Source organism: Hibiscus syriacus, unplaced genomic scaffold (genome assembly GCF_006381635.1).
Source record: "Hibiscus syriacus cultivar Baekdansim isolate YM2019G1 unplaced genomic scaffold, ASM638163v2 tig00110348_pilon, whole genome shotgun sequence".
Taxonomy (NCBI): domain Eukaryota; kingdom Viridiplantae; phylum Streptophyta; class Magnoliopsida; order Malvales; family Malvaceae; genus Hibiscus; species Hibiscus syriacus.
In genome coordinates, this window is record NW_024062699.1 from 1,652,234 (window position 1) to 1,678,232 (window position 25,999).

The window sequence follows — 25,999 nt, forward strand, 5'->3', positions numbered from 1 at the left end:
TCATGTGCCGCACATCTCGAACAACTTTAATTGTTCCATCATGCATCTTCAATTTGATGGTTCCACTCTAATGATATCTAAGGCATGATCATTGAAACTATACATAGATCCTCCTAAGATAGGTTCATAATGATGAAATCATTCTCTTCTTGAGGTCATGTGATATGTTACTCCCAAATCAATGAGTCATATATCTGCAAATCTCTTTCTGCCTTCTACGGTGGTTAATGCTTCACAACATAGAACATCTCTATCATCTGAAGTGTTTGCGGTATTCCCTTGTGGATTGGAGTTTTTATTTAGACTCCAACAATCATTCTTCAAGTGACCATTCTTTCCACAGTTGTAGCACTTTAAATTCTTCTTGCTTCTCGACTTTTATCTACCATGTTTGTGACTGCTACTTTGGCCACGTTCTGTTGATCTCCCTCTCATCATTGTTAACGCTTCTGCTTGTTGCAGATTTACTTGTCTGTCTTCCTTATTCTTGCTCTGATTTTCTTCTTGTAGAACAACAACTCTGTCTTCCTTATTCTTGCTCTAATTTTCTTATTGTAGAACAACAGCTGCAACGTCATCAAAACTAGACTGGTGACATTATTGTTTATCAAGTTGATGATGAGTTGATCATACGAATCCGATAGACTTTAAAGTAGAAGTTCAGTACGTTCTTGTTCTCCTATTTTACAGCTTAAGGATGTAAGCTGAGAAAATAAAGTGTTCAACGTGTTTAAGTGCTCTGTCACTGAAGTAGATTCTAGCATCGGAGAGTGTACAATTTCCTCTTAAGGAAAAATTTATTATGCAATGATGTGGTCTCATACAATTTGGTGATATGATCCATATCTCCTTAGCTGTCTTCTTCTCCTCGATGCTTGACAATATTTCATATGCTAATGCTAGATGAAAGTTTGCCATAGCATTCCCGTCCATTTCGATCCATTTGTTGTCATCTGTGAAATCTATCGGCCTTTCACTGATAGCTGCTAGACAGCCGTCTTTCTCAGGATGGCCTTCATCTTCAATTTCCACAATGAGAAATTTCTCCCATTGAACTTTTCAATATCAAATTTTGTTGCCATAGCTTCTATTACGGATAACTCCCACTATTTCACTATCGTGAATAGTTCTCTGGAACCTTCAAAGAATGGGTAATACCTTCTTACTTTCTTATATTGGAGGATCCATCTTTTGGTGGCAACCACAAAGACAATAAGCAGATATTACACACTCAAATCTGGCTTTGATACCAATTGCTGCGGAATACAACTATCGGATAGAGTAAAATCGCAACTGATAATTTGAGAAAATAAAAATAAAATAAAGAAGACACAAATTTTACGTGAAAAACCCCTAAATAATATAGGGTAAAAACCACGGGCAACGGTAGAAGAATTTCACTATGAGAAAATAAGAATTACAACTTCTCTCGATCCACCAAGGAGAAAACAATGTCAATTCTCTCTTGATAAAAAGGAGAAAACAACTCTCAAAAACTCTCTAAATTCTCTAGTATTGGAAGAAAGCTAGAATGATTTGAGATGGTTTTGAAGCTAAATGAGCTAGGGTATTTATAGTTGAAGCTTAAAGACTAATCTTATAAATACCCTAAAGTTTAGTGACTAAAGTTTATAATTTGCCCATTTAATTTTCAACCATTGTTGTACCTAATTTTGACATTGTATATTTGGTGCCTATTTTGACCAATTTACAGCCGCCCATGCTTTGACATTTCAATACATTTCATATCTCAAAATCAGTAAATTTTCTTTTCTCCTTTAAGCAAAGCATATTTTCGATAAACTTTCCATGTCGAAAACTACCTATGTTGCATTGCTCTGAAGAAACTGGACAATCTCCTCTGTTCTCGCTTCGATGACTTTCAAATATTCAGTTAGAATTTGTTGCTGGTAAGAACCTCTTTCCTGTGTGTGTGTGAGAGAGAGAGAGAGAGAGATATTAATGGGATATAAAGTGCAGAAAGAGTGAACATACAACCAATAGAAAGTAAAGGCCAAAGGGTATCTCTTACAGTTCGGATTAAAGTCCGCTCGACTCGTTTCTTGATTACGACATAAAAATCTTCTATTGAAATTTCTCCTTTACCAACAGTTAATCCATCAATCAAAAGCTTGTTCCACTCTTGCTTAGAAGCTGCACATTAATATGAAAAGAATGAATAACAGTCCATTCATAAATATGAAAAAGATCATGTTATCAGCTGAATAATGTAATAGAAGATAACGAAACCTTTTATCACAGTCTCAAGAAAATGCTCAGCTTTCAGCACTTCATTCCCTGTACCAACAAAAAGATATATGACTTAATGATTCATAATCAAGAAACTAAAAGTTCATGTATGTTTAGTGACAAAAGGGTGGTGCACATAAACTCGATGGAAAGATACGAGACTATTACCTTTCTTCGCATAACTACGTTTCGAAAAAACTATAGAGGCATAGAGTTGCAAAACCTTTTGCAACATAGCCTCGAGGCCTGGCTTATCCGCGTCTTCTTTTTCCTGTGAATTAATAAAATATATTTTACTATTTTAAGTAAACATAATGAGGTCAGTTGAACCTCAACATTGTAATAGAAGTTTTATAACCATATGTACCATTGAAACTTCATAGTAGAACAGTGTGAGTTCAAACATAAACAAATTCAAGCAACTTAATATAAGTTGAAGGACCAAAAGAGATAAGATAGATAACCATGTAATATCCATGATAATTTCTTTCACCGGGCCAGATTCAAGAAGAATCTCAGTGTTTTCACATGGCATCTTAAGCTACAAGCAGAAAGGTTTTCTATTACCATTAAAACGTAATGATATAAGCTGCCGACTGTACTCACTTGTTGTAATTATGTGCTGACTTCTGCAAGGAAGCCTTCATCTAGTTGCCCATCTTGCTCCATTTGAATTATTTTCTGACAATAGTGAGAAAAAAATTCTTAGATGAACCAATTAAAAGACCGATTCTGTAACGAGTATATGATAACAGAATATATAGGATAAAATCGTCCATAAAAGTTCAAAAACATATTGATGCAATTTTCTACTATACTTTCTCCATTTTTTTGAGAGCCTTAGGATCTTTTGGGGGCCATGGAGTTTCTTCCTCCTCGTTGACTACTGTTTCAAGATCTCTTTGAGAACATCTGTAGCTGAATCAATCTTTTCCTGCCGAAGAAGGAAAACAAATAAATTAGAAATAGAGTGACAAAAGGAACAGAGGTTACCAGAAATCATTTTTTTCATTTATATCAGTGAGAGATGTACATGGGTCTTATGGACAATGTGATCCACTATACTCATTACAGCAGTAGCCAATTCCTCATAATCTTTCTGCATGAGGGAAAAACAACATCAGCATAAGTGTTGGAAATCCTAGAATTAAGGGATTGAATCTTCTTACTTATTTTTAGGAGTTAACCTAGGATAAATATGTCTCTAATTGTAGTTCCTAATTTTTAGGGATATTTTCCTATTTTTTATACTAATTCTTCCTTTAAAGTTGTAATATGCTGTTAGAGAAATACCAAATTATTATTTTCTCAAAACTGTTCATGATATCAGAGCTGTATGGATATTTATGATCCATTATACTTCTTTAGTTTTCTTATGTGTCTTGTCTTTCTATCATGACAAACAATACTGGAAATGTTTCTGATTCTGAGACTTCACAAGTAACTCAGAATGTCAATCAAGCACTATCTCATGGTGATGTTAATTCGTTCCTCATAATCACTAATCACCGATTAGATAAGAATAATTTTTTACAATGGTCCCAATCAGTACTCATGATAATACGAGGCCATGGGAAATTAGGGTATATCAATGGAGAAATTCCACGTCTCCCCTTACTGATCCTACATATGCTACGTGGGAACTCAATAATTCGATTGTCATGGCCTGTCTGATCAACTACATGGAGAGTCACATAAGCTGAACATACCTCTTATTCAAGACTGCAAAAGAAATGTGGGATGCAGTCAAAGAGAACTATTCTGATCTAGGAAATGCTTCTCAAGTTTTTGAAATCAAGCTAAAATTAAAAGACATTCAGCAAGGAATCTTGAAGTTACACAATACTACAACTTAAGTCTTATGGCAGGAACTCGATATGTACTATAAGGTGGACTGGGGTGAAGGCTTGGAGCATACCACGTTCATGTCACATCTTAATAAAGAACGACTCTATGAGTTCTTAGCAGGGCTGAACCGAGACTTGGACGAAGTTCGTGGCCGTATTTTGGGTAGGAACCCTCTTCCAACCATTGAAAAAGCATTTGCAGATGTTTGGAGAGAAGAAAATCATCGCCGAGTAATGATGGGAGATTTCAAGGAACCAAAACCTGTTACCAATTCTGGTCATAGTCCTACTGAATCATCTGCCATGTTCTCAAGGGACCCTTAATCTTAAAAGAATCGAGCAGGGAATGATTTAAAACTAAGTCGCTTAGGAGATCAAGTTTGGTGTAGCTACTATAACCGTACTGGTCACACAAAGAGAAATGTTTCAAGCTCCGCGGTTATCCTGGTATAATAAAAATTCAGAAGGAAAATAAGGTTCTTTTATCCTTGGGCAGCTCATCCACTGCGACCCCTGCACCTACTGAAGCCATTCAGGATGTTCACCTAACAAAGTCCAACTTGAAACTCTTCAAATTTACTCGGTGCACCAATAAGCCATGGTTCCTTGGTTGTTCAAGGTACTACTTTTAATATAACTTCTGAGTCTAGTAATCATCCATCTTGGATTCTAGATTCGGGAGCATCTGATCACATGACATGTAATTTATCACTATTCCATACGTATGCCCTCTGCCACAATCAATCTCGAATTCAGATAGCTGATGGTTCATACTGCCTATTCCTGGGATTGGAGCTGTTCGAATCACTAAGGAATTCTCACTCGAGAAAGTTCTTCATGTCCCTAGTTTATCTTGCAATTTACTATCAGTAAGTAAACTTACTAAAGACAAGACTGTTTGTGCTGAATTTTCTATTGAATGTTGTATTATACATGAACAGAAATAGGGGAGGATGATTGGCACTGCTAAGGTTGATGATGGACTTTATATATGGGATGACTACAAGAACAAGAATAAAAAAGGAGTATTTCTCTCTCTGCTTCAAACGAGGAAACTGTCATGATGTGGCATCGTATGTTAGGACATCCAAATTTCCTGTATTTGAAGCATTCACTTCCTATGTTATTTCGAATAAAAAAAACAATTCCCTGAAATGTGAAATCTGTCGATTGTCAAAACATACCCGTGTTCCTTATCCTTTGAAGCCTTATATACAATCCAAATCTTTCTTCTTGATTCATAGTGACCTATAGGGGCCAAGTCGTGTTAAAAACATCACAGGTGCTAGATGGTTCATAACCTTTATTGATGACCATACTAGAGTATGTTGGATTTACCTTCTAAAAGAAAAAACAGAAACACCAAAATTGTTTCAGAATTTCCACTCCATGATCCGAACCCAATTTGACTCAAACATATACACGCTCCGCACTAATAATGGAAGGGAGTATTTCAATTCTGTTTTAAGCCCCTATCTCTCTGAACAAGGCATCATTCATCAAAGCTCTTGTCCTGACACACCTCAACAAAACGAGATTTCAGAAAGAAAAAATAGACACCTACTAGCTATTGCTCGAGCCTTAATGTTTACCATAAAATTTCCAAAATACCTATTGGGGGAGGTTGTCCTTACTACATGTTATTTAATAAACCGTAAGCCCTCTAGAGTTCTTAATCTCCAAACTCCTTTACATGTCCTACAAAAAAGTTCCCTATATTTCGTGTTCCTATCCTACCAGCCAAGGTATTTGGTTCTAAAGCCTTTGTACATAATCACCAACCTAACCAATCCAAACTTGATCCCCGAGCACACCTATGAGTCTTTGTTGGCTACTCATCCACACAAAAAGGATACAAATGTTACTCACCCACCTTGAGTCGTATATTTGTCTCTCGTGATGTGATGTTTTTTTTAAAGCGAACCATATTTTTCTGCCACTCATCTTCAGGGGGAGACTCTTAGTGAAGATAAGACTCTTCATACTCTTCTTAATTATACCCGTGAGCCTATCCCTAACACCACCGTCACACAAAATTCTAAGGATGACCATGTCCTCATAACACTAGATTTGAGTGTTCCACAGGAGAGAAATGAACTTCCCAGCGATGAAATCCCCATTGGAAGTAAGCTTCAGCAACCTAATCCCTCTGAGAAACCTAGCTACAGCCTCCAGAAATCATTGTTTATTCTTGGAAACATTTCCCTCCTAAAACGATACAACAACAGTGTCAAATTCATCCAACTCCGAGGACTGTCATGTTCCAGATCAGTCTCCTGGTTCGTCGAATATGGACCTTCCTATCGCTGTTCGTAAAGGCACAAGAACCTGTACTTAGCATCCAATCTCTCAGTTTGTATTCTACGAAATTTATCTAAATCTTACAAAACTTTTGTAACTAATATTTACAGTGTAGAGACTCATACACTATAATTGGAATTGAATTAATATTTAACACAATATATAGCGTATGACAGTTTAGTAGTCACCATAAATTTGTGCAAAATTCTTTAAATAACTTAGATAATCAAATATGTTTATTTTCAATGAACTAAATAGAGATCAAGATGATATTATTGTAATTTAAAAGTCATAATCATTTAAAATCCCTTCATAGCTCAATCAGGCGAAAAAGTTTGATTGCAATAGCTGAAAGGGGAAAAGAGTGCCCATAGTTTATTATCATTGCTATCAAGGTTAAAACTACATCCAAAGTTCTCTGTAAACACCAAACAATTAAGCTTTTCAACAATTAACAGCAGCTGGATTGCAACCTGGCAAAACGTAAATGAGATCAACAAGACTTACTCGACATTGAGAATCCACACAACGAAAAAGATAAAGAGGGTCAAACGTACAACGATCCAACATGCGAACGACCTACAACATACTATCGAGAGAACCAATGAGTACCAATAGCAACCACTATTCTAACTTCTAAGAGAGAGTCAAAAACCCCAACTGCTGTAAAGGAATGGAATGATAAAACAGTCGAAAACTAACAGTCTTCCATCGCCACACGAACAAGACGAAACGAAAGTATGGTGGCAGAAAAGAGAGCATGCCGCCCAGGAGACTACCAATATCGTGGGAAAGTGAAATATAAAGACAGATGCAGAAAACTGCAACCCAAACTTCCACATGGCCAAGCCGAATCCCACTATAAACGGATAAGCAACAATATATAACCCTGATAGAAACCCTGAACACCAGCAAGCATGAAAACGAAGCATCCATAGAATCAAAAAAATTAAAAAACAGAACCAACCGAAAACGAAGAAGGGTCCATGATGAGATTATTGATAAAGCAAAAGTTGTCGCTTACACCACCATGCTAGCCTAGCAATAAAAATGCCAAACATATAATTCTAGTTGACAGTCTTACCATTGAAAATCACCTCATTTCGGAACAACCAAATTGATCATGCTAGACCATGGAGGGCCACCAACCATATTAGCCGAGACGCAACTCTAATAGGATAATTTACCTAATGGTTTAAAAGCGATTTAGGACCCGTATGTATTACTAATGGACTTGCAATAGATTACAACATTATTCCAAAAATCAATAAGAATACCATCGCCCAAGACAAGACTAAGAATGACGGAAAAAGCATCATCCTCCGAATAAAGAGGTTTCAAAATCGATTTTCACACCCAAGAAGTTTGTCTACCCACAACTGCTTTCAGTAATAGAGAACACGAGGATTGTTTGGTTTTGGCACAAATCAACTTATTCTATAGGCACTCCGATTCATAGCCAAAATGCCAGATCCACTTATTGTGAAGGGCGTGATTCTTTGTTCTTAAATCGATGATGCCAAGGCCACCCCCTGAAACCGGTTTACAAAGCACATCGTACTTGACCCAATGAATCGTTCTTTCGTCACCTTACCCCATATCAATTTAGCTATCATTTTTCAATGTGAAGATGATAGAAATAAGCATTTGGAATGGAGAAAGAAAATAAGCATGTAAGTTATTTGGAACGGACTTTACCCAAGTCAACCTTCCTACAGGCGACAGAGCCACTTTTCCAGCTATCAAGCCTATTGGCGAACTTGTCTACTACCTGTTTCCAAAGGGATTTATTGTTTGCTAAAGTGCCTAAAGGCAAGCCTAAGTAGCTCGAGGGGAGGGACCCCTTGCAACATCTTATAGAGGCTGATAAAGAGGTCAAATCCTCATCCATTATATTAAGGACAAAAAGGTTTGTCTTCTTTAAATTTAGCTTCGGCCTCGAAATCAACTCAAAAGATCTAAGAACCCTTTTAATATTTTTTAGTTGACCATCATTAGTCGAAGCAAAGATAATCAGGTCATCGAAAAATTGAAGATGAGAAATACAAAGTTCATCGTCAACTACCATACCAAAGAAAAGACCTATATCGACCCCCTTCTTCAAGGCCATCATGAGACCTTCGACTATGATATTTAATAGGAGGGGCGACAATGAACAATCTTGTCTCAAACCCCTTTTTGGGTGAAAAGAATAAAAAATGACTGTTTACCAGCATCGAGATTGAAGCAACTGAAAATTAGCATTTCATCCATTTGGAGCCAAAATCCAATCTTCTCACCATGAAGACCAAAAAATACCAATCAACCCAATCCTAAGATTTCCCGAAGTCGACTTTAATGAGAAAATGACAAGAAGAAAAGAAATTGAACTATCTTGATTGGATGGAGAGAAAGGATCAGGATGAAAGGAGTAAGAATCAACAAAAAATAAATAGAAAATGAAGAAAAAGAGTTTTCGTCATGGGAGAGCTTTTGGAGAGAATTACAAAAGTGCTTAGATGAGAGACAGAAGATAACGATTAATGAAAATGAGAAAGAATTAACAGAATAAATCTAACTAAGAAATTGGCAAAAAGGAAATGAAAGATACGGTTAGGATTGGAGGGAAAAACCATCCATACAAGCCTTGGTAAAACTAGCTTCATAGATTTTGATATTTGATTCTTTTACAATTTAGTCACTAAAATTAATATTTCCAAATTATTCAATTTAGTCACTTCATTAAAATCTATTATTATATTTATTAAATATCATATTTAATATTAAAAATTCATTTAAACACTTCCTAATAATATTTGTAATTTTATAAATCTAAAATAATATTTTATTGAAAATTTCATAAATTACCTGATTACCGACTCGAGCTACTAACCTAGATTTTGAGATGTTATAGTTTGTAACTCATTTCGATAGCAATGGATGAAGATGTGTTGAAGCTCAAGTTATTCCCTTACTTTTTGAGAGATCAAGCAAGGGCATGACCTAATGGATTACTATATGGGTCAATAGAATCATGGACAAAACTATGCAAGAGTTTTTTTGCTATGGTATAATTCACCCAATATAAACACCAAACTGAGAAATGGCATTGTTTCCTTTCATCAAGCTGGTGACGAGTCGATGTACGAGTGTTGGGATATATACAAGAGAATCTTACATAAGTGTATGAACCATGAATTACATGATTGGACGTAAGTTTTTATGTTCTACAATGGTGTAAATACTCCAACGAGGAACGAAGATGATGCTAGATGCTTCATCAAATGTAACTTTGCTGGATATGTCATATGAATAAGCATTTGATATCCTTGATAGGATAAAAACAATGACTATTAATTTCATTCTTCGAGGCTAGGAATGGGGAGAAAGACTCAAGGAACAATTGAATTGGATATAAAAGATTCAGTTTCAAAACAATTATTGGCTATGACCAATATATTAAAGAATCTTCAACGTCCTAGTGAAGTGAAGGAATCCAAGGTTGCAAGCTCTTGTTATGTTCTTTGCACTAGAAATCACCATGTAAGTGAGTGGCTCGAAAACCATGAGTTACCAACTACATGGGGAACTTCAATAGGAGCAACAACAACATCTATATGATCATTTACAACCTAAGATGACATCATCATCCTAACTTTTCTTAGGGGAATCAAGGAGCCAACAACACCAGTAGATCGAATCAACAACATAACTTGACTGATCTCCAGGTTTTTAATAAAACTTGTCGTGGCAAAATAACAAGGGTTCAACATCTTCTTCGAACTCAAATTATTTGGAAGCTACTTACCAAGACTTCATGAAAACTAAAAAGGCTCTATTTCAAGATCATGCAACATCTATTAAGAGCCAAGGAGCATTGCTACAAAGCCACAATGTGTTATTAAGAGCTTTGGAAACACAAGAGGGTTAAATTGCCCAAGCTTTACACATTCGACCACAAGGCAGTTTACCTAGTGACACTTATTAAAGCTCAAGGCAAAGAGCAATGTAGTGCACTCACTTTAAGGAGTTTCACCCAGCTTAACAAAGAAGATAAGTTTAGGGAGAAAAAACTTGATGATCATAACCCTGAAATTGTGCATGACGATTATAAGTTGTAAGAAGACTCATCTTCGATAGAGAACAAGGATGAGATTTCAATAAGTGAACCTAATGAAGACATGCAAAATATTACTACAATAAAATATAAACCCCCGTTAGAAAGAGAATAGATTAGAGACCGCTACCACTCTTCCCTGAGAGATTGAAAAAATAAAATCAAGACCTTTAGGTTAAGAAATTTGTAGAGATCCTTCACCAGTTATACATTATTATCCCATTTCTAGAGGCTATTGATCAAATGCCTACATATGTGAAGTTTCTCAAGGATATAGCCACTAAGAAGAAAAGGTTGCCAAATATGAAAATGTTGCTACAATAAAAGAGAGATATTATATACTTTAGTAGTTTGCCACCTAAAAGAAAGGATCCTGACAGCTTCATTATTCTATGCTCTATAGGTGAAAACTAAGTGGGGAGAGCTTTATGCGATCTTGGATCTAGTGTGAATCTAATGCCTAAGTCAATATCTATGAAGCTTGGTATGGGAAATGAGAGACCTACAACAATTTTCTTGCAATTGGTGGACTGGTACCATGTTATTCTTAAAAGGAGATTTGGATATGTAGTGGTTAAAGTAGAAAATTTTGTCTTCCCAATCGATTTTCTCATTCTTGATTATGAAACTGATGATAATGCACCTATTATTTTGGGGTGATCGTTTCGAGCCATAAGTCAAATTTTATTGATTGTAAAAATGATGAATTTATTATAAGAGTTGCTTAACAGAGGGTAATAATTAATGTCTTCAACAACATCAAATATGTGGATAATTTCAAGGAGTGTCAATACCTTCAAGATGTGGACTCCACGGTAGACGAGGAAGCTACAAAATTTTACTACATTAATTTTCTAAAGTTGGAGGATTACTTAAAACTTGATGAAGAAAACGATGACGAGGAGATCGAAGAATTTCCTAGGGAGGTGCTGCAGTCTAGCTACTCATAGCTAGATCAGGTATGAAATTCGAACCCTTGGATTTAAAGAATTTACTCCTCCTAAAACCTCACTTGAGCACCCACCCATATTAGAATTAAAGTCTTTTCCATCTAACCTTAAATATACTTATTTGGGTTGTAATGATACTTTGCTTGTGATCATTTCATCTAGTCTTAAACATGGAAAAGAGAGTAGCTTGATACATGTCTTAGTTCAACATAAGAAAACGTTAGGTTGGACTATTGCTAATTTAAAGGAAATAAGCCCTACTATTTGCATGCACAAAATTTTTCTTGATGAATGTGACAATAATTCTATTGAACCCCAAATAAGACTCAATCTAGTTATAAAGAAAGTGGTGATGAAAATGATAATCAAGCAGCTTGATGTTGACATTATCTGTCAAATTTATGATAGCTTGTGGGTAACTAACGATTATAATGAACTCTTACCTACAAGGACCGTCACGAGGTGGAGGATTTGCATGGATTATTGGAAGTTCAACAAATTAACAAAGAATGACCAGTTTCCACTCTCTTTCATCGATCAAATACAGGATCAATTGTTGGGCAAATCATTTTACTACAACCTCAGTGGATACTCAGAATACAACCAAATTGCTATAGCACCTGAGGACCAAGAGAAGATGACATTTACACGCCCCTATGATACTTATGGCTTTTAAAGGATGCATTTTGGACTTTGCAACATCTTTAGTTACATTCCAAATAAGTATGATAGTCATCTTTTCAAACATGACTGAAGAGTTCTAGGAGATCTTCATGGATGCTTTTTCAGTCTCTGGAGATAACTTTAATTTATGCTTTGGCAATTTGGCTATGGTGATAAAGAGATGTGAAAATGCAGACTTAGTGTTAAACTGGGAAAGTTTCACTTCATAGTGATCGAGTGGACTGTTTTAGGGCATAAAATATCTTGATAAGGAATTGAGGTGGACAGAGTAAAAGTCGAGTTGATTGAGAATCTACCTCCCCTACCACAGTGAAAGGCATTGAAGCTTCTTGGTACATACAGACTTCTATAGGATATTCATAAAGGGTTTCTCCAAAATATCCAATCCATTGTGCACTTTGCTATAGCAAAATCAACCTTTTGTGTTTGATGAAAAATGCTATGACATATTCAAGGATATTAAGAACTTATCTCAGCACCTATTATTGTTCCCCCAAATTGGAACTCCCCATTTGAGCTTGTGTGATGCAAGCGACTACGATGTGGGAGCAGTACTTAGGTAGCATCGAGGTAAAATCTTTCATGTTATTTACTATGTTAGTCTCACTTTAAATGATGCAAAAATCAACTACACAACCACTGAAAAAGAATTGTTGGTTGTAGTATTTGCATTTGATAAGTTTATGGTATACTTGATAGGCATTAAGGTCATTTTACATACGGATCACTTAGTTATTAAGTACTTAGTGACTAGAAAGAATGCAAAACCTTAACTTATTAGGTGGATACTTCTCTTGTAATAATTTGACTTAGAGGTTAGAGATAGAAAGGGCATAGAAAATCAAGTCGTTAATCAACTTTCTAGGCTAGAGAACAAGGTTGAACTTGATGAAGTAGTAGATATTAAAGAGGAATTCCCTGATGAGAAATTATTATTTGTTGTGACAATTCTATGGTATACTGACATTGTCAATTTTCTCGTTAGTGGTATTTTGCTTCCTGATTTAAATAGTCAGGGAAGGAAGAAATTCAGACATGATGCCCGATTCTACTATTGGGACGAACTTACATATTCAAGCAATGTGTGGATTAGATGATTCGAAGGTGCATCCTCAAAAAGAAACAAAAAGAGATCTTATTTCATTACCATTAAGCTTCATGTGAATGCCACTTTGGAGGTGCAAGGACTACTGCAATGGTCCTACAATCTGGATTCTACTGCCCTACACTCTTTAAGGATGCTCAAGACTTTTACAAGTCTTGCGATAGATGCCAACGAACAGGGAATATTTCTCGAAGGCATGAAATACCATTGTAAAACATCTTAGAGGTGTAGCTCTTCGATATACATATATTAACTCTAATTATTTTATACAATAAAATTCATTTAATATTTGCTCATTTCAACCTTAGAGTGTGACCCTATAGGTTTTTGTAACATTAGAAGTAATTATTAGAACCATTCTAAAATTACAAACGATGAGTGACATCTAGCAATATATCATTGTCACCTAAATTACAAGAATCATGATTTGACATATCATCTTCATGACTGACTCTTTTATGTATTATATCTTTTTGTCCTTTATTTCTTGATATCTAGAGTATACTATAATTAACGAATAATTTGTGATATCTTATATCAACTTATTCGAGCATGGCCATGCATTTCTAGTCTCACTCAATCAAGTGGTCTGTGATATATTTCCTATTATGTATGAACGAAAAATTCTATCTTAATCATTCACATCCCACTGCATATATCGAGATATGTTCAATATCAGTCTTTATAATGTAACCAGTTACGTAGCATGTTTAACTGTATCAAAACATATAACAATATAAGTTAAGATAGTAATGGTCTCAAGTCTGAGGATTATACATATACTCATAACCATGAGCAATGTTGTGACCATCATATAATAATCCAAGACATATGCTCATAGTGGGTCAATCCAACATGTCGTTCTCTAACAACATATTCATGTATCGATTCTGAAATTTCTATGTCAATGACAATTCATTACCATCAATCAATAACAAGTTAGTCTTAAACATATTATTATTCTTCATACCTATAATAATATTCGACTAAGGATATTTAATAATAATCATATTATTATATGGACTTTATTATCTTTCAGTTTATGTTAGACACGAATATATAACTGAAAATAATAGTGGCAATACATTTATTCAATAAAATCAGTAAATAAAATGTGTCCATACAATCATCATATGATTGGTCTTTGGGCATAATCTAACATGATTGACTTTATGGGACCATTTTCTTCATCGTTTTGAGATCTCAACATCTTCTAGCAGTGGAATATATATAAAAATAGGTGAAAGCAGTGGCTATATCGAGATATGACTCCAAGACTATCATGAAGTTTCTTTATAAGAATATATTCACAAGATTTGGAGCCTTGAGAGCCATTATAAATGATGAATGAACCCACTTTTACAACAAATTAATTGTTAGCACTTCAGAGATACTGGGTAAGGCTCAAGATTGTCACAACATATCACCCCTAGACAAATGACCAAGATGAGATCTTCAATCATGAGATTAAACAAATACTAGAGAAGGTGGTCAACTATAAGAAGAATGATTGGTCACCAAGGCTAGACGAAGCCTTATGGGCATATAGGACAGCTTTTAAGACTCCCCTTAGAATGTCACCTTCCAAGCTTGTTTATGGTAAGGAACGTCACCTCCAAGTTGAGCTCGAAGGCATATTGTACTATAAAAAAGCTCAACATGGATGCTCAGTTAGTTGGAGAAAGAAGGTTGTTAGAACTGAATGAGATAGAGAAATTTAGGGCCCATGCTTATAAGAATGGGAGGTTATATAAGGAGAAAACAAATAGATGACATGAGAAACGCCTTTTTCCATGGCATTTTCATGAAGGCAAACAAGTCCTCATTTATAAATAAAGGCTCAAGTTATTTCCAGGAAAGCTCAAATCATGGTGGTCTGGCCCTTTCCAAATATATAAAGTTTACCCCCATGAAGATGTGGACATCAAGAATATTGACGACCAAACAATTTTCAAGTTCAACGACTAAAGACTAAAAGCTTAAACCGATGTCCCAATCATTCAAGACAAGTCATCCATGTTTCTTTAAAATGCATAAGAGTTTGAATCCCTTTACTTTATCTTCTTTTTGCTATACTACGTATACAAATAAATAATTTTTTATTCTCTCTTGTCTTTAAATTTATCAGCTCATGTTCAATTCTTTCCTTATTTTATTTTTATTTACCTCGTGCTAATTTTTTCTATAGCAGCATACAACACATGAAAAATTGTCCAAGGTAAGAAGACATTCCTTTTTAGGCTAAGAGTTTTTTCCTTACTTGAATTAAAGAAGATGAAAGGTACCCACAAATTCCAAAGTTTTGGGCTATATGAAAAAGTTAAAAAAAATAGGGCTTTTAAATTTCAAACCCCACAAAATCATTACACTTTTCAAATTCTTTTTCTTCCTTTTTCTTTTTTGCATTAACTTTCTCACATCCCATTACCCCAAAAAAAACCCATAACCGTCAGCCCATTAATTAACCTTGTTGTTTATTAGTTTTTTTTTTAATTTTATTAACTTTATTATTTTTTATCTCAAAACCCTTTTATCTCCCTTTTTATTTTTATCATTAAAAAGCTATCCATTTCTTCTTCCCCAATTTCACGAGAAACCCTAGCTATTAACCAAGAAAAAACAAAAAGCCTTTTTCTACTTCCCCTCAACCATGCCACGCTGTAAGAATGTTACTAGCGTTGCATCTTCTTTGCAAGGAACAAAACCTATCTATATAGAAAATTTTTAGAATGAGGCGACAAGGGAACAATTTCAACATATCAAAGGACGAAGAGTCTATTTGGAACAAGGTCGTATCTCTCATTCCGACGATGAAGAAGGTTTCGACAAAGATATTATGGAAATGGTGACCAAGGAAAAATGGAGCAAACTTTTCGAACACCCTGGTCCCATTGTCGTGACATTGGTGAGGGAATTTTATGACCATCTTACAAGTCCTGTCACAACAGTCTTTCGGGTGGCCATGTTCACATTTTGACTTGGATTGGATAATGGAGTTGATACCGATCGTTTTCGAATTAGGTATATCAGACACATCAAACTTACTATTTTACAAGATCTGTATCTTACCAGAGCTTTTTCAGATTGGTAGTCATTTACAATAGATGATAGGTGAGTATCCTGAAATTTCCTTTCGGTACCATTCGATTACCCAGTTATCTTAATTGAGAAAATTGTAATTTAAATAAGAATTTATATTTTCAATCTAATTACTTACCTTGACAAACTTCGAAATTTAATTGAATTCCTTAAAAAATAAATAAAATTAACGTTTAAAAATCACAAAAAATAAAAAATATATTTGAATACTACAAAACAAAAGAAAACACATCAATGAATCAAATTAAAATAAAATATAAAAATAAGGACTAAATTGCATTAAATAAAAGTTAGAGGGCTACATTACAATGATTAAATTAAATTTCATGTAAAAAGGACCAAAATGGAATAATCCAAAACCTAGAAGGACCAAAATGAATTTGCTATTTAAATCATAAAAGCAAATGGATCACACCTTGGAATGACCTGTCCTTTGCTTAAACAATTGTGAAAACTAAATTTTTTAATTTTAGTTCACCATTCTTTTCTCAAAAAGATGAAAAGAGAGAGTTCCTTACCCATGCTCCAATTCTCAAAAGCTGGCGATGATACCACTACAATGATCGCCATCGGTCACAGTCCACTGCCACACATTGCTATCAATCGCTGGTCACCAGTCACTATTTGACCCCAAATTTCACATGAAACTTCCTCTGAACGTTGGGAATAGGAATCCAGCCTCTATTTTACGAGGAACGGTCTCCAACTTCACGCAAAAAGACCTTCAACCATTCAGCTTTCTCCAATTTGATATGTTTCGTATGTCATTTGATCGTCTCAATTTTAAAGTATATCACTTATCTCACCCCGTGAAAGCTTCCTACCATTTGAATCTAAGAATGGACGCTCTAGTCATTGAAAAATGTTACTGGCTGAAAAGGGAAGAACACTTTTTTTTATTTCTATTTTTTTCTCTCTTGAATCGAAACTTATTGCCCACTATTTTCCCCCCTTTAATCTCTATTTTGCAGCCATTTTATACTCGAATGAGGCCCTCTTCATTTTGGTATATTGAATCTTTGAATGGATTTGGAAAATCTTCATTTTTTTAATTTATTTCGTGAATCACGAGAGTTGAATATTTTGTTTCCATATTTTAAGGATTCAATTCATTTTCGTATTTGTTCATTTTTCCTTTCCCATTTTATATTTTCATTTTTGCTGATGAAGAGAACTAGTGTGGTCACTAGGGTGAGAACATCGAAAATGTTGACATACAAAGAGGCTATAGGAGCGTGAAAACTATGGGATATAGGCGCGTGGCTTACACGCGCATTGGTGACTCCCACTACTGGTGATGAATATGTTTGCATAGTGTCCTTAGGCCCGTTTGATTCTAGGTATAATTCATTCTTGGGAGGAATGTTTTTCTCCCGGATGAATATACCCACATTTGGATGGGGGCACATTACCAAGTGCCAGTTAAAAAGAAATACCAACAATAATTTTTTTACTGTTTTCCCAGGAATATTTATCTCTCATCTCCTTTAGGTATTTCATTATTCTCGTCCCCTTGTCTAAAATAGCCTTCTCCCTTCGTTCTGGCTGATTTTGTGAAATTTCCGCCGTGCGTGATTTACATCCACCTTCCGTCGCTACTTCCCCTGAAAAACTGATTCTCTGAAAAGTTGAAAACGTTCAAGCAAGGATGTGAGTTTACATATCTACTTTTCCTTTGTTTAATCTTCAATTTCTTTGATGTTTCTTCTCTGTTTCTTCTCTGTTTCATACTTGGAAATTTTAAGGAGAAAGGTAATCGTTGAAACTCGTTCCATTAATGAAAACATAAATGAATTAACCAAAACAAATCATGACTTGACAGTCAGTTTTGGGCAACAACCTACACCTAACACATAATAAAGAAACATAATACTCTCACCTTCTTCCATGAACTTTGAGCTGTCTCCCTCTCTTCTTAATTATTCTCTCCGACAATTCCTTATGCATATGTCTAGCCTTTGTAGGTCAAGTCATCTTCCGCAATATCTGTTCATTTTCTGATTATCATTCAGTTTTGTTCTGGGTTTTCCCCTTTATTGATGATCAATTGTTTTGCTCTTTGGGTTTTTCTTTTTACTTGTTTATCTTCATCCTTAGCTGATTTGCTGGTCTGGGTTTTGTTTCTTGCTTGAAGCATGTTGTTATTTTGCTTGAACTTAGTTATAATTGATGGTTTTGATGGGTACTTTTTTTTAACTATTTTATGAAATTTTTTGCTATAATTTATTTTATCTTTTATGTTTGGTGGTGAAACAAACTTAAGTTATGCATTACTGATAATTGGGATTGGAATTAAGGCACCATGTTTGTCCACTGTATCAATAGTTATCACTTGGTTATTTCTCTTCACCATGTGTTTGTTAAGCATTTATTCAAGGTAAATTTTTAAGCTCCCATCCTGATCGAGTTCTGAAGGATCGATTGAAAAAAACACACTTTTTCCCCGACCTTTTTCTTTAAAAGGCTTACATGAAAAATCAGATGAATTTTAGAAGATTCAGGAAACTACACTTGATAAGCCACTGACCTTATACGTTTGATGATTTTGTAAGGACCGTAGTAACGTGAAGCCAGCTTGAGATGTTTTCTCAGGGCAATGAAACTCTATCGATACGGTTGGAGCTTAAATTAAACCTCATCTCTCACTTGGAACTCTCTATCTTTTCTATTTTTATCTGTATACTGTTTCATCTGAGCTTGTGCCTTCTTTAATTGATCTTGTAATAACTTGTACAACTAATCACAATTAGACATTAATTTTGTCACACTCTGTACTGTTGATTCCTCTTTTCATGTTAGAAGTTATGCCTTGCTTAGATTTTGTTCATTATGTATTAGTTAACTTCTTTAATGAATTTGCAATTTGGTTGCTGTGATGATTAGTTCCAATTCATTTTCTTCTTTCTTCAATTCTTATAGATAGCTTTCCCCTAATTTTGGCTGATCACATTATTTTGTTTGTCCCTCTTTATCCCTATTTCTATAGTTAGTTTAAAAAGAATTCAATTTCAAACGGTGTTGTAAGTTTGCTCACATTCAATTCATCATACTTTGAGAGTTTTTTTAATAGTTTGCTTCTTTTCTTACAAGTACTTTCCATTTGTAATGGTTTCTAAATCAATTCTGATGATTGGAATACTAAACACCTGCAGCTTGACAATGAAGATGCATATTCAATCATATTATATGGAAGTGATACCTTGTTTGCTTTGTGGCTAGCATCTGCCCTTGTGGGTGCTATTGATTCAATTCCATTGGTGTGTTTTAAATCTGAATTCCCGAGTTTCTTTAGACCATGAATAAAACATTCATATTCCTTTTGGCTAATAATTGTAATCGTAAAATTCAGCTGCCAAATTGCTAGATTCGGACAGTGTTTCAGCTTGATACATGAAAAAGGGAAGGGAAACGGAGTTGATACTTTCTCTAGTAGAACCATGACTAGTTAAAATAGCATCAAGATAAAAAAGAATGGATTTGGACTGTGTTTGGTTGGTATTCAGACAGTGTTTTCTAGGATCCATTGTAACTCATTGGACAAAAATAATGTGTCCCATATATTCAACCGTTTCGTGTTCAAAAAAAATTCTCTTTTTGACAAATAATCAGTTAGTTTGTAGTAATTGTAATACTATTTCTAAGTTTGTAAATGTAAGTCCCAACTGTTAGAGTAAATTAATATATCATCAAAGAAAACCAAAACAAACCTCCTCAAATATGGCCAAAAAAGCTCATTCATTAGAGATTGAAATGTGGTTGGGCATTCGTAAGACCAATTAGCATGACTTTGAATTCAAAATGGGTGTGGTGAGTTCTAAAAGCAGTTTTTTTTGTATATCATCTTCCTTGATTCAAATCTGGTAATAGTTAGACCTTAAATCGATTTTTGAAAAATATTTAACCCCTAATAATTCATCTAATAAATCCTCGACAACAAGAATGGAAAACTTATTTTTAATGGCCATATCTATTTTGTGTGGAAAACATTACCCAACGGAATCATCGTCATGGTCGATTCAATATCATAGTGAAAGTTAAAAATCCTTAATATTAAACATTTAGTAAAATGTTGAAGTAAAATTTAATATATTTTTAAATAAATTATGTAAAATTTAATATTAATTAAAATTAAAATAATACATGATATATTTAAATAATAAAATAATATATTATAATGAATTTTTATATAAATAATTTTTATTTAAATATATTATCGATGAATTTTTATATAAATTATTTTTATTTAAATATTTAAAATTTCATTTGTTAAAAAATATAGAACAAGATCAATTTGGTAAAATATACATTCCACTAATCTTTTATTCCTTCAACCAAACACTGTAATCTTACATTACTGCCAAACAAAGTAATGTAACATTCCAAGTAATGTGTTAGGTAATGTTACATTCCGGTAATCCTATTCCCACTGGTAATCTTATATTTCGTGAACCAAACACACCCTTAGGATGTGTTTGGTTCACGGAATGTAAGATTACCAGTGGGAATATAAGATTACTAGGGAACTAGATTATTGGGAATGTTGTATTTTGTGTTTGGTTAGTTTAGCAGGAATGTAAGATTACCTTGTTTGGTTAAAGGAATAAAAGATTATTGGAATGTATATTTGATCAAATTATCCTTATTATATATATTTTTTAACAAGTTGGAAAATATTTATATATTTTCTTTAAAAAAATTAAATTCATAATATATATATATATATATATATATATACAAATTGAAAATATAAAATGTTTAATGAAAGGGTAAAAATTTATTTTAACCCCTGAACTTCATATAAAATTTTAATTATAGACTTTTTTTTGTAAATCTAAAATAGTTTAAAGATAAATTTGTAATTTAACCTTCGTAGAATTTTTATTATTCAATGACAGAAGAATGATATTTTTGAAGAAAAAAATTAAGGGCATTTTAGTCCAAAACGTCAGTAATCCAACAATACCTAAGGAAAGAGGTAATGACATTCTCGGTAATATACCCCAAAATATCTACCATTGGTAATAAAACATTATCGGGAATGAGATTCCCGACCAACTAAACATGGGAATGTGAATTTCATTCCCATGAGAATCTCACATTCTTTGATCCAAACACCCTCTTAGAGTTTTCCTTTACCAAATGTTGTGGGCTAGTGGGGCCGATTTGTGATTGGGTTATGAGTGTTGATTTGGATTGGATTTTTGGGCCTACAATAAATAAATAAAATGAAATTAGTGTTTATATATGTATGCCCAATAATTATAAATAATAAGTAATAAGTATAAATATAATACTAATAATAAGTACGAGTAATGATAATAGTAATAATATTGATAATAAATTAAAATCAATAAAATCAAATAATAAGTCTCAAACGAAATGGGTGTCTACAGTTGTCCCTCTTTGTCTATTGGCGAGTTAACTAAAATATGGCAAAGATAAAAAGACAACCCATTTTTTTCTAGTTCTAAATTGGTATCTTCTCATACGAGAATAAAGAAATCTCTGTATCTCTAGGGAGATAAAACTTGTACTTCAAAGGAAACCTTTTCAAAGATCATATTTTAAGAGAAACAATTTCAAATAGGATAAAGGTTTTCCATTATAAAAGGTATCGAGAGAGATAAAACTTTGTTTCCAGTGAAATGATCTCGAGAGAGAATTTCAAAAGTTGCATTTAAAAAGAAATCTTGAGTGAGATCTAATATCTCAAGCGAGAATTCTTTTTGAGAAAAACTTCATTAAGTGAGACAAAAGTTTATTTCAATCGAAACTATCTCAAGTGAGATAAAATTTTGTTCTTATGAAGATGTCAAGTTTGAAGAAAATATTGCTCATTCTCTTTGAAGATATGTAGTCTCCTTTGGATAATTTGTTTCTTTATCCGATGAAGTGAAATTGAGGTTGACTTCTCTTTTGCAAGTTAAGTCAAGTCTTGGATGTTCTTTCATTGTGAAGTTGAAATTTGACTCAAAAATCTATAAAATCATACATATACGTGTAAAGTCATAATTCAATGCTCCTAGGCATGCCTAAAACGTAGAAAATTACCTTCTCGTCGCGAGTTAAGCTAAGTTTATAACGATTCCTCCATTGCGAGTAAAGTCAAATTTTGGATGACTCCCCTTTGCAGATTAAGTCATGTCTGAAAATTGTCTCTAATGAGATGAAATTTTTTCAAGAGAAAATATCTCAAGTGAAATAAAAAATTCGAGAGAAACTATCTCGAGTGAGACAAAAAATTTTAAGAGAAAACTATCTTAAGTGAGATAAAATTTTTGTTTTAAGAGAAACTGTCTAGAGTGAGATGAAGATTTTCAAGCGAAAACTAACTTAATTGAGATAAAATTTTTGTTTCAAGCGAAACTGTCTAGAGTGAGAAAAAGATTTCAAGACAAAACTATCTCAAGTGAGAAAATTTTTGTTTCGAGAGAAATTGTCTCAAGTGAGACAAAAATTTTCAAGGGAAAATATCTCAAGTGAGATAAATTTTTTGTTTTTAGAGAAATTGTGTCGAGTGAGACAAAGATTTTCAAGAGAAAACTATCTCAAGTGAGATAGAATTTTTGTTTCGAGAGAAACTGTCTCAAGTGAGACGAAATTTTTTAAGGGAAAATATCTCAAGTGAGATGCAATTTTTTATTCAAGAGGATTGTCCCAAGTAAGACAAAATTTATTTCAAGAGAAAAAAAGTGAAATAAAATTTTGTTTCGAGAAAAACTATCTTGAGTGAGAAAAATTGTTTTTCAAGAAAACTATGATACAAATTTTCTTTCAAGGGAGACAAAATTTATGTTTAAAATGAAACGATCTTAAGGAATGAATTTTTTTTATAGATATTCTTAAGAAATCTAAGATTCTTTGATAATTTAAAGATGTCATTGAGAAAAGAGAAATGGTCTTGAGAAAGAAAAGTTTGAAAGTATTCTCATGGGGGAAAATGATCTTAAAAAGAAATTTGAGAATATTCTTATGAGAGGAATATAATGAATGTTGAATGTTTGATATGAATATGTCAATGAATGCAAGTGCATGCTTTCATGAATGATAATGATGAAGAGGTGTGTAGGAAGCCTTTATTATCAAATTCTTCAATCTTCCTCATTATTTCACTTAAGTCTATCACTATAATTCTTGACTTGCAAAAATTTATTCTTCATGCCCTAATAAACTCTTGTCATAATGTTTTTTATGTTTACCTCGACATTGATCTTGAGCTTCCATGTCTGAGAGACATTTCAATTTTCAAGATGCATTCCCTAGAGATATTATTTTGTTCGAAAATAATTTTTTTCTTCTTTTGTTTTTAAAATGTAAAAAAGTTCTTTTTTGTAAAAAACAAAATCATGCCCCTTGTTTTAGGCTTATAATTGAAGCAAATTATAAAAATTGAGTTCATTGAATTTCAAAAGAATCAAATGCTCTTTCAACTTTTCAAAACTATAGTTCTTTGACAAGTTTCAAGACTAATGTTAAAGGTTGATTTGGGAAGGGTTTAGATCGATTTCATTTTTCAAGGGAATCATTGGTTTGATGATCATGTACACCAATTCCATGCGTTCACATATACCTTTGAGATGTCCCTTGACCTTTAATTAGCCCGCTCAAGTCGCTAGTGATTGCTTAAAAAGCTCATGTGGGCACATTTGATACTTTAGTGCTAGACATTTTAGAGAGTGTTCATATTTCAATTCTTTGAAATCTTCCATTTGTTCTAGTCTCGTAGACTCCTTAGTCCACCTTTCACCAAAACTCATTCTTAATTCAAAATTTTAGGCCTCGCTGCCTGCTTTAAATTATACCTCATTAAATTTGATATGCCTATATTTGTTTTAATTTTGCTTGGAGATTTATCTCAACACAAAGTGACATGATAAGTGTCATGATCTGAATATAATTATATTCATAAAGTTATGGCTCTCAACTCATCCCATTACTTTAGCGGAATACCTCTAATTTAGAGGATTCAAATGTTAGAACGTATTTAACTTGAAAACTTGAATGAAACTCACTTCATAAAGCTTGGACATTACCTTTAAAGTTGCTTTAGACATTACATCCGAAGATTACCAGCTTACTACTTTCAGCGGAGTGCCCCCAACAATATTAAAATTAGATTGCATTAATATCGTGTTATTTCCCTGAGTTTTTTATTTCAAGACTTCTTAAGCTAATCAAAAAAAACCTGTTATAATCTGAGTGTCATTGAAAGTTAAGAAATTTCATCTTTAGAGCTCAATTTCCAAGCAACTAGCTTAAACTAAATTCATCTATTCCACCATTCTAACTGTGTAGATTGTGAATCATCATTAAACATCCTATATAACTATAGTCTAAATGGTCTATCAATATCGCGTACATCGAATGCCCCATCTTACCTATTTAGCGGAAGACTCGTACTTCACTAACGATTTGTATCGAAAGAAGACCTTTTTCTTGCCTAAGAAGGTCAGGGTGTGAATTTGGAGCCTTTTGAGGAAGAATAATCGAGTGATTTTGTTTTTGGTATAATCAAGTGATTATTCGTGGTAGAAGGTGAAGTAGAAGAAGTGAAAGGATTTGAAATACCTTGGTAATTGTCTTTGAACTGATATCTCCTTTGTTGTTCGTTTTCAATTGTGATGGCTATTTGTAGTGCATCATGAAGATCTTCAAAGTATTGTTTATCAAGTTCATCACGAATGTTTAGATTGAGACCTTTCATGAATCGATAACAGTAGTAATATTTGTCACAATACCTTGCTCGTTGCATTAAGTATTTCATCTCTTGATAATAATCCTCCACAGATCTATTAACTTGTTGTAGTTTTTGAAGTTTTTGTCTGTGTTCTTGGGTGTATAACTTGGAATAAACTATTTTCTCATCTTAAATTTGAGCATATCCCAAGATTTGATTGGACGTTTTCCACATATAACTTGTACGCTCCAAAATAGTGTCTTGTTATTGACTCAATGTGTAGCTATAGATATATTTTCTTCTTCGAAACACTTGTAGTCTTGGAATATGAATTCCATCTTGGTATCCCACTCATAGTAGGCGTGTGGGTCTTCCACACCATAAAATTGTGGAATGCTCGATCATGGTACCTTTGGCTTGAACATCCTGAAAATCACAACACTAAAAAATATAAAGTGAAAAAATCAAAGAAACAAGAAACCTCCCAAGTCAATCCAAGGACGAAATACACCAAGAAAAAAGTAAGTTGATCTTGTACTCTTTAAAACTCTTTTACCAAAAAGTTTTTTCAATGTTCGTGTCAGAATTCAATCGCTAACAAAGAGGAAAGATTTACTGTAAAACTCTAAGAGGTCAAATAAAGGTAAGACTCTAAGATAACGAGAATGTAAGGAATGAGAAGTATGCAAACACTTTTATTCCTACTAATACAAGGAAAAGAATGTTTTAGATGATGTAGAGGAACAAAGAAAAGGTAAAACAGAGGAACCTAAAGCAATAAGATTCAAGAAAAGTTGGAAAAACCTGAACCTAGAAAAACCTGATTCGCTAGATCAACTTGAGAAACGCTTTTGAGAGGGTTGTAAATCTCCAAAAATTTTGATTTTTTTTAATTTTCCTCAATGAGTGTAGTTTCAATCTAAAAAAATAGCACGAAATTCTTTTTGAAAAATTATGTGTAATTTCGTCAATGTCACTGCCCCAGATTTG

The 25,999-nt window shown here is 33.7% G+C and overlaps 1 long non-coding RNA gene and 1 pseudogene across 1 annotated transcript; both read right to left on the minus strand.

Annotated features, from left to right (window-relative positions):
- Nucleotides 1–1,894: 1,894 nt before the first annotated feature.
- On the minus strand, nt 1,895–3,373 carry LOC120120910 (annotated as a pseudogene).
- A 15,034-nt stretch (nt 3,374–18,407) lies between these two features.
- LOC120120880 lies at nt 18,408–24,772 on the minus strand. The gene is made up of 3 exons (XR_005515946.1): nt 24,762–24,772; nt 18,986–18,988; nt 18,408–18,459 (listed from the first exon to the last, which is right to left on the minus strand). It is a non-coding gene; the product is annotated as an uncharacterized LOC120120880 (long non-coding RNA).
- Nucleotides 24,773–25,999: the final 1,227 nt, after the last annotated feature.